The sequence below is a fragment of the Lissotriton helveticus genome, chromosome 3_1 (genome assembly GCF_964261635.1).
Source record: "Lissotriton helveticus chromosome 3_1, aLisHel1.1, whole genome shotgun sequence".
Taxonomy (NCBI): Eukaryota; Metazoa; Chordata; class Amphibia; order Caudata; family Salamandridae; genus Lissotriton; species Lissotriton helveticus.
Window position 1 is genome coordinate 1,021,714,866 of NC_136061.1, and position 18,970 is coordinate 1,021,733,835.

General features: G+C 45.7%; 1 protein-coding gene across 1 annotated transcript in view; it reads right to left on the minus strand.

Annotated features, from left to right (window-relative positions):
- Positions 1-18,970, minus strand: part of SCRN3 (secernin 3) — a 150,415-nt gene that overhangs the window by 80,788 nt on the left and 50,657 nt on the right. The window lies entirely within an intron of this gene.

The following is an 18,970-nucleotide window of genomic DNA, read 5'->3' on the forward strand; positions in this document are numbered from 1 at the left end:
TACCTTGTTGAACTACCCGCTGACTAATAAAGATATACAATTGCTTTCCTTGGATTTAATCATACATTTTGTCAAGATTAACAAACTTCATAATCATGAAATTAGAAGCAGTTGAATGTTTCCAGACGTTGGAACTCAAAGCTTAATTTAAGGAAAAGGAGAACACCTTTCGATGAACACCTCTGGATTTCGGATTCAATCCAACTTTACACCACCAGTTCATGACACTGTCCCAAACAGCTATGTTTAAAAAAAATGGTGCATCTGAAATAGAACACTCGAAACCAATAGTACATACCATATGCATAATTTGAAGGCAACACAACAGAAATAGACAATGTACTCATTACCAAATGCAATGCACACAAAACGTTGGACCATCCATCCGGACAGCCAAATACATCTGGGCGTGCATCAATACTGGATACAATCTCCAAACATATAGACATTCTTCAAACCCTTCATTTTCATAATCCGATCATACCTACTTGACACAGTGGACATCACGAAGGACATAGAAGGCCAGAGTTTTACAAATTAACAAATCCTATTGACAGTAGATGAAGGGTTACTCTACACAAATGTTCCTCCAGAGAAAGCCCTGGAGGTTTTAGAACTGTATGTAGATCAGTGCATCAGACCAAATTGTGTCTCCACAAGCTGCATCCTAAATTTATGTATTTGTGTAAAAAAAAACATATGACCGAGCGTTCTCAGGAGCAGCCCCCAGAATCTGGAATTCACTCCCTCCAAACATTAGAAAAATTCAAAATACAGTAACATTTAAGAGGGAAGTGAAGAACCTCCTGATGGGTAGATTCTTGACATAGGGAAGATTACGGATCATTGATCGGACAAATTGATGCCTTAATACGGAACATCTACGTTAGTAGAAGGGAAACTCACCAACATGAATAGAGATATAGGCTGAACGATGATTTTTGGACTGACGCTATACCTTGAGACCAAGCTGTACCCTTATTTTCTACCTTATACTAATGTGAATATATATATATATATATATATATATATATATATATATACATATATACACACACACACACTCACCTCGTTAAAGCCATATAATCTTCTACCTCATTTATGTGTTTTTAAATGTTTTATTATATATGTTATTCATTAACGTACCTCTTATTGTAAAGCGCTCTGATACCTACGGGTCTTGTTCGCGCTATACAAAACTTTATAATAAATAGATAAATAAATAAGGCAAAACTTCTTTACATTTAACAGGTATTTTTTTCCTACAGACAAAGGTGTGGCAATGGGCTGTTCATTAACCCCAGCATCAGGCCTTTTTGATAAATGACTCAATATGAAGAACGTTGGATTTTCAATAATAATCCATAAATCGCACATAACTATGTAAAGTCCTGCAGGGTTTCTATTGTGCTTGTCCATATACACAGGATGTTGTTAATATGTGGAGAAGCAATGTTGACAACATCCTCTGTACACGGCCAGGCAACATATAAACCTTCCAGGATTTTCAAGAACTGGATCAACAATCGCTCACCACACATACATTCACAACACACTCAGGTACACTCTGAATTCATTTCTTAGATATTTAGATGTCGGAGCTGATGGAGCGGATGGTACGGATTGGAGGCGACCCTTGACCTCTGCTAGGACCGATGAAGAAGTGCGTGGGGCTGTGCCACGGTCCAAGATGGGCTACCAGGGTGAGTCAGGTCCCGGGGGCTGACCCACATGAAGCAAAGTCGCGGAGCGCCGTTGCGCTCCACGTAAAGTGGCCCAAACGGGGTGCCAGAAGCCCAACCTGGCCCCCGGGGACAACAGAGGGCGGGCGCTGTCGCCCTCCCCCCGCTAAGATGACTCTGGGGCCTGGGATCCCAACTTTGAGCCCGACGCTATTGGCAAAGTCAGTGAGCGCCGTGGGGGTACCAGAAGCCTACCCTGGCCCCTGGAGGAATAAGTGTAAGCCAGGAAGCGCCATCGCGCTCCCCGTGAAGAATTCTGGGGCCCGGGATCACCAACTCTGGGCCACTGGTGCCCGGAGTGTGAAGGTGGGGAAATGCCGACGCACTCCCCCGCGGTTAGTCAGGCTGAAGCCTGGGAGTGCCGTCGTGCCTACCCTGAAGAACTGCTGGAGGGGGCCTGGGACCCTCAACCCCGGGCCCCAGTGAAGCCCCAAGGAGGGGTAGTGCAGCCGCACTCCCCGTGGAAGGAGGAAGGTTGGGGGAGTGCCGTCGCACTCCCCCGAAGACCCGCCAGCAAGGAACCGTCTCCAGGTCTAGAAGTGAAACGCTGGCTCCCGCGGACGCACACGAGGGTGCGGGTCGGGCAGGGAGCCAGCCGGAGCAGCCGAGGGTGGGCTCCCTGAGCTACCATCACTCACCTGGGGGTCCAGATGGGGCGTGAGGCTGACAGGGGCAGCATGGCTCTCCCCGAAGCAGCGAGAGAGCCGCTACTATAATATGCATGCCAAGCAGAGAAGCGCCCCATAATGCCTTGCAAGGCCTTCAGAAGCCTCCAAGGAAACCTGGTTATTTCGGAGTGTGGTGGCCCCAGGAAGATAGGGCCACCTCTGTTGGTGTGCCAAGGTGCAGGGGTAGCTGCAGGAGCAATGCAGTCTCCCCCGGCACGACGATGTAAAGTCCCTCCCTAAGTCTCTGGGGGATTTGGAAAAAACAACCCCTCAAGGTCTCAGCCATGTGTCAATATCCTCCTGTGGCTGGAACTTTTGTTCTTCAGCTGGGGGTGTTTATGGGACTGCACCAAGGTGTGAAGGGGCTGAGCTTGGGATGTCTAGAGAAGGGCATCCCCTGGAGGCGAAGAGGTGTATTTACATAGAGGTGCATTCATCTAAAGTGGTTTCTTTTGAGGGACTGTTCATATGTGTAATGTGAAGACATAAGCAAAGTGGGTTTATGTTGCGGGACATTCCTGCTAGGGTGTCTGGCTGTATATGCTTAATCCTGTGATTATAACTGTGATGCCTTTTAGGGGCTTTGACTGCCCTACAGTCTAACTATAAGCTATGATAAGTACCTCATTTAAGTGGTGCCTGAACATGTATTCTTGCTGCTGCGTTAGGTGAAGAAAAACCCAGACTGTTAGCCTCTAAGATGTAGAGGTGTATACTGCATGGTCAGTATGAGATGCTCAGTCAGGGTTATGTGTCACCATGGCAGGTGTGCCCATTTTAAATGCTTGTTGAGATAATGGGGTGGGTCGTCACTGGGATGGTGCCAGTGGGCAAGACCCTCGCTCCAGGTTATGTTCAACCCACTGCATCAGGGGGCAAGATGATGTGCATACATGGGAGTGGTGGTACTAGACCCCCCCCAACCCCCCTTGCGGGAGGGGTGGGAATGTTATGCAATGTCACAAAGTAATTCCAACAGCTTATGTATATTTGTAAATTGTTGCATAGTATTGAGTAGTGTGTGTTTAATAAATGTACTCTTACTTTTATGAAGCAAAGTACAGACTGGACTATCAATTATTGAGTGTTATTTCTTCGTACCTGTAAATGCCGATTACTAGCCGACACCACCTCCCCTGAGTAAGCCTTAGACTGCTCTGCAACGCTAGCCTCTGAGAGTCAAGCGCTACAATAGGGTGTTTGATTCGCAGTGAAGGATAAATGTGACATGTTATTTGTGCAGGCCTCACAGATACTGCCTCGTTTTCCAACACCTACTTTCACAGTAATACAGGTAATGCTTAAAAACAGCCTCCGTAAAGTACACCATTATGTTTCAATTCGTATTTTAAATAACACTGAAAATATATATTTTTGACGATAAGGGCCGATTACGACGCTGCCTGTAAAAGCTCCAACCTTTGGTCGGATCCTTTAGGGCTGTATCGTATCGTAGTGGGCCGTTCAGTTTCCTTTCCAACTGCCTCATTATGATGGAGGCGGTCGGAAAGGAAACAGGACGCCAGTTGTAAACCGGCCTGTAATCTCAAGGGCGGCTCTTTCCGCCCTTGGGATGAAGATCACGGTTTCCGAAATGGTTTTCATGCCGGTCTGCCAGAAAGCGTGGCCGCCTTTGGTGCACTGCCGGTTGGAGGTTGAGGGGGCACCAATAGTGCTCCCCTGTTGATTCCTGCACACTGTGGTACGCACCTTGAGGTGCCTACATGGGGTGCAGGAATGAACCACACCTCCCATTTCACTATGGAAGCAAGCAACTGCCGGTGAAATATAGGAATGCGACTGAACAGTGTTCGCTCACATCCTAATGGGGGCAGTCGGGACCGCCGACCCGGTGTCGGTTAGTCCCATGACAGAGTCGGTGTTGGGCAGAAGTGATTCCGCCAGACATCATAATTAGCCATGAAGTGTCTCAGATAAAATCTCTTTTAAAACGCATTTTTAATTTGCAGGTTCGCCACTATGCATGACCACTGAGTTGGTCATATATTTTGTGCTAGTTGTTGCACAATCATCATATATATATTTTTGATTCAATTTATCTCTCCAGAGTGGCAACATTCATCATGTCAGTCCTCATTCTGATAAAACCCAAGGAAACACGTACAGGGTCGAGATGCACTGACCTCATTGAAAAGAGGGGCAGAGCATTAAGAAAAATCCAGGGCAAAGGAAAATCTTTTTGAACTGGAATTGCTTGCCTCCCCTTTAGGGTCCTATTTTATGCTCTTGACGTCAGCTAACAGAGGGAAAAAAGAAAGAACAGTACTTATGTGTTCCCTTCATGACTGTTGAAGCAGAATGACTGCTCCAAATGTAACCACTTTGAGAAAACTAACATTTTATGCATGCATTTGAGTGATTTAAAAAAGAAAAACATTTAAACAGTGTTGAGTTTAAAACTACAGTGTATTATATAGCTAAAATGTTCTGCACTAAATGGTTGGCTGACGTTGGCCCTAGCTGCAAGTCTAATACTCTAGAAACCATTGAATTAAGACTAAATGCATTTGTTTGATTTATTATTTTCAATTTGCACACCTTTTGCATAAAAAACAAATTGTTCAGGATTAATGTGTACAAATGACGATGCAAGGTCATGTGCTGCCTTTTTATATGCCTAGAATTGCCAAATTTTCTGCAGCCACGTTGTGGTATTTGGGGTGAGGTCTTTTCCCTCATAGACTCGGTATTGTCTGTTTAGCTGCTAATAGGATACGGGAAATTCTCTTCCCCATAAGGCAGTGAAGGGGGTATGTACGCTCCTGAAGTAGACCCAGGAGTATCGATGCAGACCCTTACCCAATGCCGTCCCTTCTATATCTGCCCCTCCCCGCAGCGCCTTGAGACCCTGGCGGGTGTGTAGTGCGCTTTACAAATGCCATGATTGATTGATTGCCATAGTGGCCAAGGCTTAATGCCAGAATCGACCCAGGTGTGGGCAGGACCACATCCCTCCGTATCCTCTCCAGCAGTCCTTGGATCTGTTGCTGTCCATTATATGAATCTGTGCTGGTGCATACTGCCATCTATATGCTATCTTACAGAATGCCTCCCTGCCCTCTGCGTGTTTGGCAAGATTTGATATGTGTTTCTGTGTGAATGGCTCCCCATTGTTTGTCATCTAGTGCCACCCCCAGATTCCCCTCCCAAGCCCTCCTTTATGGAGGGTTCATTTCAGTGGCATTATGGAGCAGGGTGGATTATATATGGGAGATCAAATGATAAGAAGTTGGGAGACTACTGCCTGTATAGGAGGGTGAAGCACCCAGCTTCTAATCTGCAAATAGAGGAACCTCTCTCGCTCCGGTATACGGTATGCTAGTTTGATGTCCTCAAAAGGGCAGATGAGGACCTTATAGAATAGGTCTCTAAGCCGGTAGAAGTTGTTCGCAATCCATGCCTGGAATTGGAAGTCCCTGTTCCCAAGTACTGAGGTAATGAGAGATGGATAGTACGTTATTCCCTAGTAGCGGAAGAGGTAGTTCCAGGCCTGGATTGTGGCCCTCATGATCGGGAAGTTGTAAAGATTGCGGCTTCTCTGGTTCTTGTGGAGCCAGAGGATCTCTGCCAGTAGTCTGGATATCATATTCAGACCTATAAAGCACTAGGGTTTATCCATTTGTTCCTGCAGCTACTCCAACACATATCTCACCTGGGATGCTAAGTAGTGGAGATGGATGTAGTGGATCCCCAGCCCCCGTGTCTCGGGTGGCATGTGCTGGTCTGGTAGCAAAGTCAAGGACGTTTCCCAGCCCAAACAAATAATTAACAAATGTCCGTTAATTGTGCTAGTTCGGTCTTCAGGAGGTGGAGTAGAAGGGCCTGGAACATGTACAATATCTTGGGGAAAGTAGACATTTTGAAGGAGGCTATTCTCCCCATTCAGGAGAGGGCATGGAGGCGCCACGATGAGCGGAGTGCCTTGAGAGATTGCACCAAGTGTTTGAAATTGCTTCTTGCACATGCATAGAGATCTACCGTCAGGCTGACTCCTAAATATGGAAGGAAATTTTGTCCAGGTGAAGGGGGTCTCCGCTTGAAGCTTGTGGAGAATCGACCCGCACCCCCTTTACCCCAGAAGCCACCAAGCGCTTTATAGCCTGCTAGTACCCTGTATTCCTTCTAAATTGGCAGAAGGTTTTGAAAGAACTGGGCCGGGTCAGTCAGGGAGAGCAGGATGTTATCCAAAAATGGCAATATCTTGAAGGTATCCTAGTGGAAGGGGACACCCTATGGTCTCGGATCCTCTGCAGGAGAGGCTCCAGGTACAGAGCGAAGAGCATAGGAGGTAGTGGGCACCCTTGTCTGGTGCCCTTTTGAAGCCAGACCTTCTTTGAGTTGATGCCACAGACACTAGCTCTGGCCCAAGGAGAGTTGTAGAGTGCGTCAATCTATTCCGGAAGCTGGTACCAAAGCCGCCTTTGCACAGGGTATCCTCCAATACAGACCTTTTGATCTAGTCAAATGCTTTCTACCCATCGAGGGAAAGCATGATCCTATCTCTGTGGCACTTCCAAGCCAGATCTATAACGTGGAGAGCTCATTTGGTAGAGTCGCTGGTGGATCTAGAAGGGACAAAACCTGGTTGGTCCGCATTTATCAGATTAGGAAGGTAGGCTTTTAGACGAGTCACAAGGGTTTAAGCCATTATTTTGGTTTATATGTTCAGGAGGGAAATAGGGGATAGGATTGGCATTAGGTTGGTCTTTATCCGGCCTGGCTATTAAGGAGATCGTGGCTTCTGCCATTGTCATGGTCAGCCCGCGAGTTCGCGAAATATGTTGCGATGTTTTCACTTTATTTTCACATTCCATCCCACCGTTTCTTAATATCTTTTTTATCGCTCTACAAACTCCTTAAATATACAATTCTATACTTATAAAGCATACATGTCATTTCATCCACTGATATCCTAGTCATGTATTTCAGCCAATAGTTAGGTCCAGTATTTCCAGTTACCATATATACACTTCCCAGTCTCCGACCATGCTTTATTATCTTCTTAGCTGGATATCTCTTATATGACAGCCTGAAATCTTGGAAAACTATTTCAATATTTTCCATTGTTATCCTACATGGAATTGAAACTGTAGACCCTAACACACAGTTGGTAAAGCCATTTGTTCTGCCAAATCTTATCAGAGAATTTCTGAGCCAATCTAGAACTTGATGAACATATCACACTCTGAGCAACTGTGTAAGGAAATACCTCTTTTTGCATGATCACCCCCAAAGTTGTGGACTGATGCTGCAGGCTATTTCGGCTGAGAGGGAACTGAGGTCTGCTAACCAGATCTTAGTGCCAGTGATCTAACCCCTAACAAAGTACATGTTGAATTGGCAACCCCCAAATGGCATGAGCTGCCTTAATTATAGGCCATAAGACATCACCTCAGGGTTGCATCACTGGTTGTGCCACCCTGTGTGTGACCAAGTACAATATGGCTCTTGGCCTGCTACTGCAACCAGGAAGCGCAGTTTTAAAACTGCTAGTTTAACTTTTCCATCTAAACCAATGGCAAAGCCCCATTTCACTTAACAATATATGCAAGTCTCCCCTAAGGAAGGCCTATCATGCCCCAAGGCAGGGAGCTGTATATATTAAGTAGGACATATATTTTGTATATGTCCTAACAGCAAAACTTCACAATTGTGGGTTTTTGCTGTGGGAATGTTAGTATACTCATTGGCTAACACAGAGTTACCGGGTGACCACTCAGCCCAGATAACTTCTGAATGGGACTACTAAAATGGGTACTTCAAGGTATCAATTTAATCGTGGCATTGAACTCGAAAAAGAAACTTTTCGAAAGTTGCCACTCTGTAGCCCAGTTTGTCCAGTGGCCTCACATGGTTGCTGGACACCAGGCAGCTTACTGCCCCTCCTGGGGAGTAGTGTGAACAACCCCCAAGTTTAGGAGCAATGGTAGCCTAGTACAGAGGGAGGTGTTACCTCCCTCTTGCAGGAAGCCACTCGGGGTGTTGGCCACCTTTTGTGGGTAAATGGCGATCACACTCCTGAGGGGTATCCCCTTTGTTCAGGTAGACATGCTGGCGGCAGGAACAGAGAGAGGAAAACAGTGCCCAAACTGGTTTTCCCGTGGATGTGTAGCCCAGAGGTAGCCATACCTCTATGGTGGGCTACCAAGCTCCTCACAACTAAGGAAGGGTTAAGATATCTAGGGAGTGGGAAGAATGGAGCACCCTGGGATTGCTAGATGCCACACATTGCCAAAAGTTGTCACAGGGTGGAAGGGATCCTGGCAGCCCATTAGTTAGTGACTGCATCATCCCCCCCAAGACACTTACTGGGCATAAATATGGCACTCTGAACCTCTGATCACGCTGGAACTGGAGAAAGGACCGAAGAGGGACTGCCCTGCTGACCCCTTGAACTGGCAAAAGAGGCTGCACCGTCTACTGGACTGCACCTGCCGCACCTTGGGATAGCAAAAAAACAAGACTGTGCCTGTGGATCCTGGTTCAAAGAAAAGACACTCCTGAGCCCCAGACCAAAGAAGTGACTGCAAGGGTCAGTCAGATGCCCTCCTGAAACCAGGGCCATCAAAGGTGAAGTAGCCCAACTCGGCAAGTCAGTAGCCACTTCTGGAGAATCGCCACTGACCGCCGCCGAGCACCCCAAGAAATTTAATCTTGGTAGGCAAAAGGTGCACTTGAGTATGCCAGACCCGGGAATGTCGCCTGAGTACAAATTGGTCGCCCAAGAGGGACACTAGCCTCCAAAGGATACTGATGGACCCGTTGTGGACAGAGACCGGTAGTCCAACAGCAGCTGGACTTCTATTCACTCTAAGAGGACTTGGAGAAACCCCGACCTTTGTGACCAAAGTCGTGTCACTTGACCTGTGGAAGGAGCAGTAACTGGAAGGACACCCCATCTACCGCACAGTTCCCAGGGCATACTTGAGCATCCTCCATCTCCTGCATTCAAAGCATCTGGACCACTCCGTTAAAGTCTGTGGTGTAAAGCTCAGGAATGGATTTGAAAATGCTTTGGCAACCAGGTAACTGTCTAAATACTCCTTAGTGGCACCCCTGACCTGTTCCCTGCCGGATTAGGTCACCCTCGTCAGCCAGAGTAGGCGAACACAACTTTTCCAAACTTTCCAAACTTTCCGGTTACCAATGCTTGGTTGCAGTGGTGACTAAAAGAACTAAGATTTAAGTTTACTTAAAAAATCTATATCTCAGGAACCCTACGGCGGATATTGCTCATCTTGGCCTCTAAAAATTCATAAAAATATCTATTTTTATAAATTGGTGCCGGATTTCTTTCGCATTGTGTAACTTTCTTATTTCATTGTTTGCTGCTTCTTAATGTTTAACACTAGTTCCTGTGTTTAAGCCTTGCTGCTCGAAGCCACAGCTACCCGGAGATGAGCCAAGGGTTTTTCTAATGAGCCTGACTGGACCCAAGAAAGTTTAAGTGTATTACACGGTAAGGTTGCACAAGCATACCATATAATACACCCAAACCCTCAAAAACTGCATGTGCTCCCCTCAGTTCATTAAATCGGGATTTGCTAGAGTGCCCTCCTACATCTAAAAGAAACACTATTAATTAATTCCCTGCTTGGTTTTTGCATAGATTAGAGTATGTACATGGTTTATACGTCTTTTGTTGCATTTTACTGTATTTCATCATTTTAGCGCTTTCCCATCTCTTGTCCCAAAGTATTTTGAGATCAGGAGTCAGTGATTTGGATTCTAAGATGCATGGATTAGACAAGACTGTTGGTAGCAGTGTTATCTGCTAGAATTGAGAAACAGTTTCATATGCGATACCCAGTTTGTGTGCTCAAACCCTGAAGAAGTGGCATACGAATGCATTTTATGAGCATGGCAGAAAGAAATGAAGGGTTAAAATAGGCTTGCAAGAAGCATTTGCAAACCATTTAGGGTTAAAGCCTTGCAGGTACTAGAGTCTTACTTAAGAGATAGTTAAGGGATTTTATAGCTCTGGAAGGACTCTGGAAGGACAGACTTTTTCTTAGCAATTCATTCTATAGTGAGCATGTCTACGTTGAGAAGAAGAAACTGCCTCTGCAGGTTATAAGGAATATATGAATTAACAGCAGTAGGGCCATTCTTGATAAGAGGTTGAGTTGTTTTTTAAACTGCATGGTGTGCGTTTTGATTGTAAGAAACCAGGTGCCCACCATTGGATCTTTCAATGATCAATGCTGAGAGCTTTGAAAGATAACCTTCCGGCCACTGAGAGACAGTTGTTGAAAATGGCAATGTATATGCACATAAGCGGCGTTCATTTGTGTTCACTGTACCCCTTGTTGTAAGCAGAACGGATATCGCGAAACACTGACTGTGTTATCCCGCCAGCATAGACCCATGCACACACGTACACGACAGCCATTTTAGGTACCATGGTCTCCCTGTTCACGATCGATCGTCAGCGCACTTCCCTGACCCTGCAAGCATCCCCCATGCACCCTGGCTGCCCCCGCTCTCACATGCACAAGTCATGAACCCTCCCCTTCCGCATGACTCTGTCTCTGGGAATCACACCCCGTGCCTGACCAACACCTCCTTTCCTTCCATGAATACCCCTCTTTTGATAAACCCTTCCTCTACGCTCGATTGTCCACACCGATCCTTCCTTTCATGAATATCTCTCCTTTGAAGACCCCTTCCTCTGAGCCCGATTGTCTGCACGGACCGCTGGTCATCCCTTAGCCTGAGGATACAGTTTATTGCCCACTACTGTATGCACTCGCCCCTCTTCAAAGGAGCTACTATTGATCATGACCTCCCCACCCCCTGAGATTCGATCAGGCGCACACATTCCAAAGGAATCGGCGGAACACTCAGCTGCGTGATAGCCCCCTCCTATTGTATGGGGGGGGTGAGGACCTCTACTGTAGCCACGTGTTGGAATGAGCCGGAACTGGGGGGTACCGGGGATGTCTTTTTCATTACTTCACAATGTCTTTATTGTAATAAAGAGCGGTCACATGTCGTAAACCAGTGTATAAAAGGCCAGGCCTCAGAGAGGCTGTTAGAGAGCACCTCCTGAAGACACTATGCGAGTGTCCGAAATGACAGGCTCTCCTCATGAGAAATAAAACTCTGTTCTTGTTTTCCTGCTTCCAGCGCCCGTCTCTTTATTTGGTAATTGTTCAAGATGGGAACTAAGAGGCGTCCTGCGCCAGCAGCCTGGGCATCAGGTGTGTTATGGGCTGACTTTTCCACAATTGGCTTCCCAACGCGGGGTCCATCAGCGACATAAGGTCCGGTAAGAGAGGTCCAGACGATGGGGTGAACATCTAAACGATTGGAGTATACCTGCCTTGAGAGGGCCCTCGTCCGGCTGCCGATTGAATGAACTTCACCGATTCCGAACGGACCTCTCTCAAGTGACCTACTGTCCTGACTGGAATCCCACAGGAATGCTGCGGTAAAAACATGGAGGAAGAGAACGATCGGGCGCTGGAAAAGGGAAGGCGAAGAATTGCCCACACGGTCCGGTCCGGGTAAGGTTAAGTAGGACGTCTTTACGTCCGATTGGTAGGATGGCTTTATCCATCTGATTGATTGATTGATTGTACTTGAAGTATTGGTTCTCTTTGAGACATTTTCTATTTGCAAACAGCGATGAATAGGAACGTTTCTCTCTCTTTGCAAATAGTAAAGGATAGGTAATGCAGACTTTTGTCCCCCATTGTAATCAGTCATGCCTATCTTTCTCACCACTGATTGTTTGTTATCGATTTTTATCGATTATTGCTCTTTGAGATATTCCCTGTCTACAAACAGGGAAGAATAGAAATATTCTGCCCCCCTTTGCAGATAGTGAAGGATAGGTAATGCAGATTTTTGTCCCCCATTGTAATCCGTCATGCCTATTTTTTCTACCCACTGATTGATTGATTACTTGGACATTTTATTGTTCAAGGAATAGTTCGTTCGAGGCATTCCCTGTTTGCAAATAACGTAGAAAAGAAATATTCTGTCTAATCTTTGCAAGTAGTGAAGGGTAGGTAATGTGGACCTTTGTCCCCCGTTGTAATCTGTCATGCCTATCTACTCCCCACTGATTGGTAAACTAGTTCCACCCGGACCATTTATTAGAGGTAGGTCATCTGGCTCGACCGGAGGGCACCCCTAATAAAAAGGACATATGCAACAATAACGAAGTAATCACTGTATCCTGTTAAACAGAAACTTTAGCATGAAACATGCTAGAAAAAAAATAATAATAAAGAAATAGAAAGAAATAAGAAAGCAAAATCAGTAGGCCACTGATGAGTTTTTGATTTCGCTACAAATAGGAAAACGTTAGAAATAGCTCACGATAAAATACATGATTTCGCTAGAAATAAGAAACGTTAGAAATAAGCCCGTAATAAGAAACATGAAAATGGTGAGAAAAGCCAAGCTTGACATCGCGACGGCCACGAGGCAACTAGGCTTCGCCACCCCTCACTGCTCCAAACATGTCTGTCCCACCGCCTGCCACGCCCCAATAACGGTAACATGAGATAGATACAAGTCAGCAGATACCTACCCCCATTCTGGAAACTCCCGAAGTGCAACAGGTTCGCGGCTACGCCCATCCGGAAGACGAGATCTTCGGCACGTGTAGGGCGGGTCCTGCTGCCAGCCGTCGGCCGGGGAGATCGTCGCATAAGGTGGGCCAGAAGAGGAGCCGAGGCCGACGGGATCCGGGCGTCCCCTCCTCTTCTTTCTTCAATAATGGCTGCGACAACACGGGGGGGATGTCTTGCTCATGCCATCGACCCCCCCCCCCCTTGTATCCCCTGGTCCAGCCTCGGCTTGGTATGAGCTCCCCGTTCGGCCATGGAGCGGCGCCTTGCAGGCCACCGGGGGGGGGGATGTCTTGCCTATGCCTCCGACCCCCCCCCCCTCTCATCACTTGGTCCGGCCATCATGAATGTCAAGGCCGAGAAAAAAAAAACGGCATGGGGTGCGCTGGGAGGGAGAGGCGGCGCGAAGGAGCCTCTCCCACCTCCCCAGGTGGAGGCACCCAGTGGCACCCCCAACGCTCCACTCACCCGACAAGGGTTCGTCCACTCTTGTGATGCAGTGACTGCTGGAACTCGTAAAATGGCGGTCGACCCTGTAGGAGCGGGCCCGGCGTGAAGGGATGGCCTGGTTGCTTGTTAATTAAGAAATGAGTCCCACAATCAGAAGTGTTCTCCTTGACTTTGAAGATTCTATAAGAGCCACGGGGGCCCCCGACCCCCGCAGACACCCCTGATGGGGAATGACTGCCATGACTGCCTGCGGAACGATGAAAATGTAGCCGCGAGACGTCGGCGCTCCCATGCTGGCACCAGCCTCAGTTTGAATGACTAAAATCCTGCAGACTACAGGTCGGATCAGTTCCGTGAAAACCCAGTATGACCCGGTAGAAAAAATTGTTGCCTCCCTCCCCCTTTGACTGATGGTTCATACCGCCGGTCCTTTCTGTTGCCCTTTAACGGAACTTTTGGACTGCCGAAAGAGGCTCTGGGCCAACCACGAGTTGGTGGAGATTTTGACTATGCCTGATCTGCCTGGCTGCACCCAAAATGGCGCCGGTACAAATGAAACTTTCAACTCCTTGTTGTACCCCGATTGCTCAGCTTTGGTGTCATGAGATATGTATGCAGTTTTTTTAAAACACATGGATTGATATAGGATGTGTACTGATTATATGTTCGGACAATGAATTGATATGGGATGTGTACTGTCAGTTCGGACAATGAATTGATATGGGATGGGTACTGATTATGTGTTCGGACAATGAAGGACAATGAATTGACATGAGATGGGTACTGATTGAACATTCGGACAATGAATTGTTGTTAAGTTTTGGCGCATCATGATTATTGAAAGTTCGAATTTCAACACTTATGATACTCGCCCACACTGAAGTTTCGATATGATTTTATTGCACTTGTCGCACTTTTTATTATGAAATCAACGACCACCGACTCCATTAGGTTTTCCACTAATAAGTATCCCCACATGTACAGTTCCAGCCCGCTCCGTGGCCGGCCCACGGAGTTGTAGGCCCGTATTTGTGCACCGACATTCTTATTAAAGATTTTTGGAAAAAGCAAACGTAGTTGTCACGCGTAGATTGGTAAGTTTCGAATAAATGACCACTATTTCCGATATAACTAAAATACAGGTGAAATGGCTCAGCTCGATTAGTTAAGGGTTAAAAAGTATAGTACGCAGAAATATTGCAAATATGAACGGTCCAGGTTTTTGTTGTATGTGTTTCTCATTTTTGTACAGCCTAAAGCAACCGCTAAAGATCCTGGTATTTAGCCTATACTTTATATGCTACCTGTATCAGGAAAGTTGTTTTAAATGCCCCTAAGTCTGAGGAAAATGAAATTTTGCCCGACCAAGATGCCCCCTACGTGTACCCTATGTTACATGTATGTGCATGTCACCCATGCATATTTCTCTTAGTGGCCTGAATCACAAGGCCTCTGCAATCACGTCCTGCATTAAGGTGCCTGTCATCAAGTTTCCCAAACGTTAAGCTAACATGAAGGCCCATGTATTTGCATTGTGCACTTTTAAATAAATATCGTAATGAACCCTTTTTGTGGTTCAGTCTGAGCCACTTTCTGAATCAGGGTTTTCATGACTCCTGACACACTGAAAGCTGCAGTTACGTATCTCTGACCTCGCATACTTCTAGCTCAGCCGAGCAAGGGTTGCCAAGACAGTATATTTTGCTTAACAGTTATCTGCATGCCCGGTGAAAAAGGTAAACAGAACCCGTCTGCTGAGATAGGGCCCAGCTTTTCTGTCTCTGTTTAAATGAAATTACAGTACTTGCATCTGTAGAAAGCTCACAGCCCCCATGTAATGAACGAAGAAATATATGCTTTTTCTGATTCTTAGTGATGAGCAACCTTTGCTTCAGATAATACATCCCCTGACTTAAGATATCAGTTAGTACCAGACGTGCTGGTCGCCTTGACACTAAAGATCTCTCTACTAGACTGAAAGTCAGCTCTCCTCCCAGTTACACGTCAATTGCACGTCATGCTCAAGTTGCACGCACAAGTAGGGCAAAGTTCCAGCTAGCTATCCGACTCCTCCTCTATGTAGCCACCCACCTATCACCCACCTGTGACTCATCAAGTGTACACCCTCATGCACGCCCACATGCTCTTATCTCTCTTTCTTTCTTGCTCTGCCTGGAGCGCTCCTCCCTATGTACAAGGAAAAATGTATATATGTGTTCTCTGTAAATAATGTTAGAAGACCCTTCCTGAACCTCAGTGGTGATGGAACAGATTCTCCCTTAACTCGAGTTATTGGAATAAAGCCCTTTTAACTTGGACACCACGGACTCTCTGCCTCTCATTTGATACATGTTAATGCCTAGAAATTATGCCAGGGTAATATTTTATTTACCACATTAATCTGGCGCCCGAACAGGGACTATCCCTTTCCCCACGCGCCGGCGACGTAGGTCCAGCCTTTGCCCCCTTCTACAGCCGTGACGGACTTTAAGTGTACACGTCATCGGGATTTCCCGCTACTCCCTCAGGCCCAGGAGGAGGACGGACTGCGACCAGGCGTCCACACGAGGCGGTGAGGATTGCGGATCATCCCAACCAGAGCCCACCCGTGAGAGAGCAAGGTCCGAGGTTTCTGAGGCCCACCTGTTCCAAGGCGCAAGCGTAGTATCAAGTTTCCGAGGCCTTCAAGTTCTGCTTCCCGGTGAGTACCACTATGGGGGATGCATCAAGTTCAAGACGGGTTCATTTTATATGAACACGGTCAAGACGGGTTCACGGTAAAACGTGAGCACGGTAAAGACGTGCCTCATTTCCATGAGCACGGTCAAGACGGGTTAGTTCACACGAACACGGTCAAGACGGCTCCACGGTAAAACGTGGGCATGGTAAAGACGGGTTCACGTTATTCGTGAAAACGGTAAAGACGGGTTCGTTCACACGAGCACGGTCAAGACGGGTCCATGGTAAACGTGGGCACGGTAAAGACGTGTCTCATTTTTGAGACCGGTATGGTTGTACTGTATTCCAGTGCATATAGTTTTTCAAGTACATGTTTAGTTCTCTGTATTGGTTTAGATCATGTTTGTTTTAATGTTATGATGTTTTAGTGTGAATGATTGTTGATTGTTTCAGTCTATTTTTGTGTATTGTATTTCCATTGTGTTGGTTTCAAACATGCCACTGTTTTCAAAATTGCGGCATATAGGGACCAGAAAAGGTATACTAGAAGAGTCAGTTAACATCCCGCCTAGAGACACACCTGGTCATTATATGTATAATAAGCATGGATTAGACGCCATCTTGTTTTTAGATTTATGGGTAGACTATACAAAGGACCTGGAGGAAAAGTATAAATGGCCTATCTCAGGAACATGGGATTCAGAATGCATTATGAGAGTAGAGGAAGCGCTATGGAAAAGGAAGTCAAGACCCTCTCAGAAAGATGCCATTGAATTGTGGCGCAAAGAGTCACACAGGAGAACAGAGAAAGAATTCAATAAAGCAGAGAGAACTAAACAAGCAGAGGAAAAAGCCAAAGACAAAGAACTGCGGGAGGAGGGGGAACGGGTCAAAACAGAACAGGCTGATAGAGAAAGAAATGCCGTCGTTACTGGTATTTATCCCGTCCTCTCAGAAGAACTAGCTAGAGTGACCACCTCAGAAACACCCAGTAGGTCGCGAACGCCACCACCTGTACCCTTTAGAGTATGTAGAAATGAGGCCGACTGCATCAGAGGCTTTTATTTCCTCCTATCTAGAAGAGCCCGCACCGGACTACGTAAACGCAGATTTCCCTCTGCCCCCATCGGCCATATAAGTTTACTGTGGAGTTCCTTGTAAATAGCTCCTTGTAAATATGGTTTATGAAGAGCATGTCATTATTTTAACTTGTTGAGTTTCTTGTGAATATGGCTTGTGAATAGCGCCATGTGGTTATGGTTTGTGCAGAGTATGTTATCATTACGTTAGGCAGGAGAGAGCTGGATCTCTTTCAAGTGCTTGGAGAAAACGTTTTGAAGATGTGCGTACGTGTTATGGGATACCGTGGAGAGATGAGTTCATGACTTTTCCATGTACTGCAGTCATTGGGGAATGATTGTGCTTCAGCTGCCAAAGGGTTAATATCTTGTATTGAGAAGGCAGTATTTGTTTTAACATGCTGTTTAACATGCATGGTTATGTGAGCTGACACTAAAAGTCAGTGAGTGGTTAGATGAATGATGGTTCGATTTAACTTTTTCATTGGTTGCTGGGTCTGCCTATGTGCTTTGTCAGCTTGCTGACTGAAATGGTAACAGCTTGCATGGAGAGTAAAGAAGTGTTCATTCTTGGAACACTTGATTTAATGTGTTTGACTCAGAGGTCGGTAAGTTGTAAATTAAACAAGTCGGATTGAGTTAAGGGTTTGCACGGAGGGTGGTTTAATGTTTTCACGGTTTCACGGTTGAGAAGAGAATATAAAACAGACCCATCATAGAATGTGCTTTTAATTAGTGTAATGCAACCGTGTGTTTTTTTTAAAATAAGAAATGTGTTCTACAAAATATGCATTATTATTTTTCCCAATGCAAGCTGCCCTTTAGGATAGCGTGTGACAGTTAATAAACTCAATTAGAAAACATGGCTTTTTGAAAAATGATGAATCTGGCCCTTTTAATAGGTAGAATAGAAGAGCTTGCACACTTAATTATGAAAATCTTGGTTATGCAGTGCAAAATTATGGTGTTTCACATGTTATTTTCAAAAAGTAAAATGTGGTGTGTTTCCATGCCATATTGTTCTGTTTCTTTTTTTCCTTTGCAGCTAGTAACAATATTTTATGATATAATTATTTTAAAATGCTAGCATGTGTCTAGGTTACTAAATAGAAAATATGTCCTTATTAATTACTGATTTTAGGAAGCTTTTTATCACGTTTTAAATTTGCTTCAGTTAAGTTAGAGAATGTTGGTTAGCTCTCTGGCCTGGGTACAGATATGTTTTGAATTACAAAGAATGTGTTTTTTCGACCTTGAGGTGGCCTGGCTCCCAGGGAAAGATATTTTGTGAAGGGAGGGCTTTTCCCTCTTGGAGAGCCGAGCAGTGCCTGTCTTGTTATTATTGGCCATACTCCAATTCCTTTCCGCGTAGAAATGTTTATATAAGGAGGGGGTCAAGTTGCTCTTCCTTACAGTCAGCACTGAAAGCTTCATTGTCTTCAGATGAGGCATGCTTGCAAATGAATAGTTTTTCCCTCGTAGTGTAAACAGAATAATTGGCAGGAGTTTCGCTCTTGCACTGAGTCCTAGCATTTACAGTCAAGCATTAAAAAGACAGCTGGACAGTATTTATATGCCTACCAACACAGCACTGATACAGTACATAGACGACATCCTGATTACAGCACGTTCAGAAAAAGAATGCGAAAATGCATCACTGACAGTTTTACATTTTCTGGCTGACAAGGGGCACAAGGTGTCCCCTTCAAAGTTGCAATTCTGTGAAAAGCAAGTGGTGTACCTTGGAC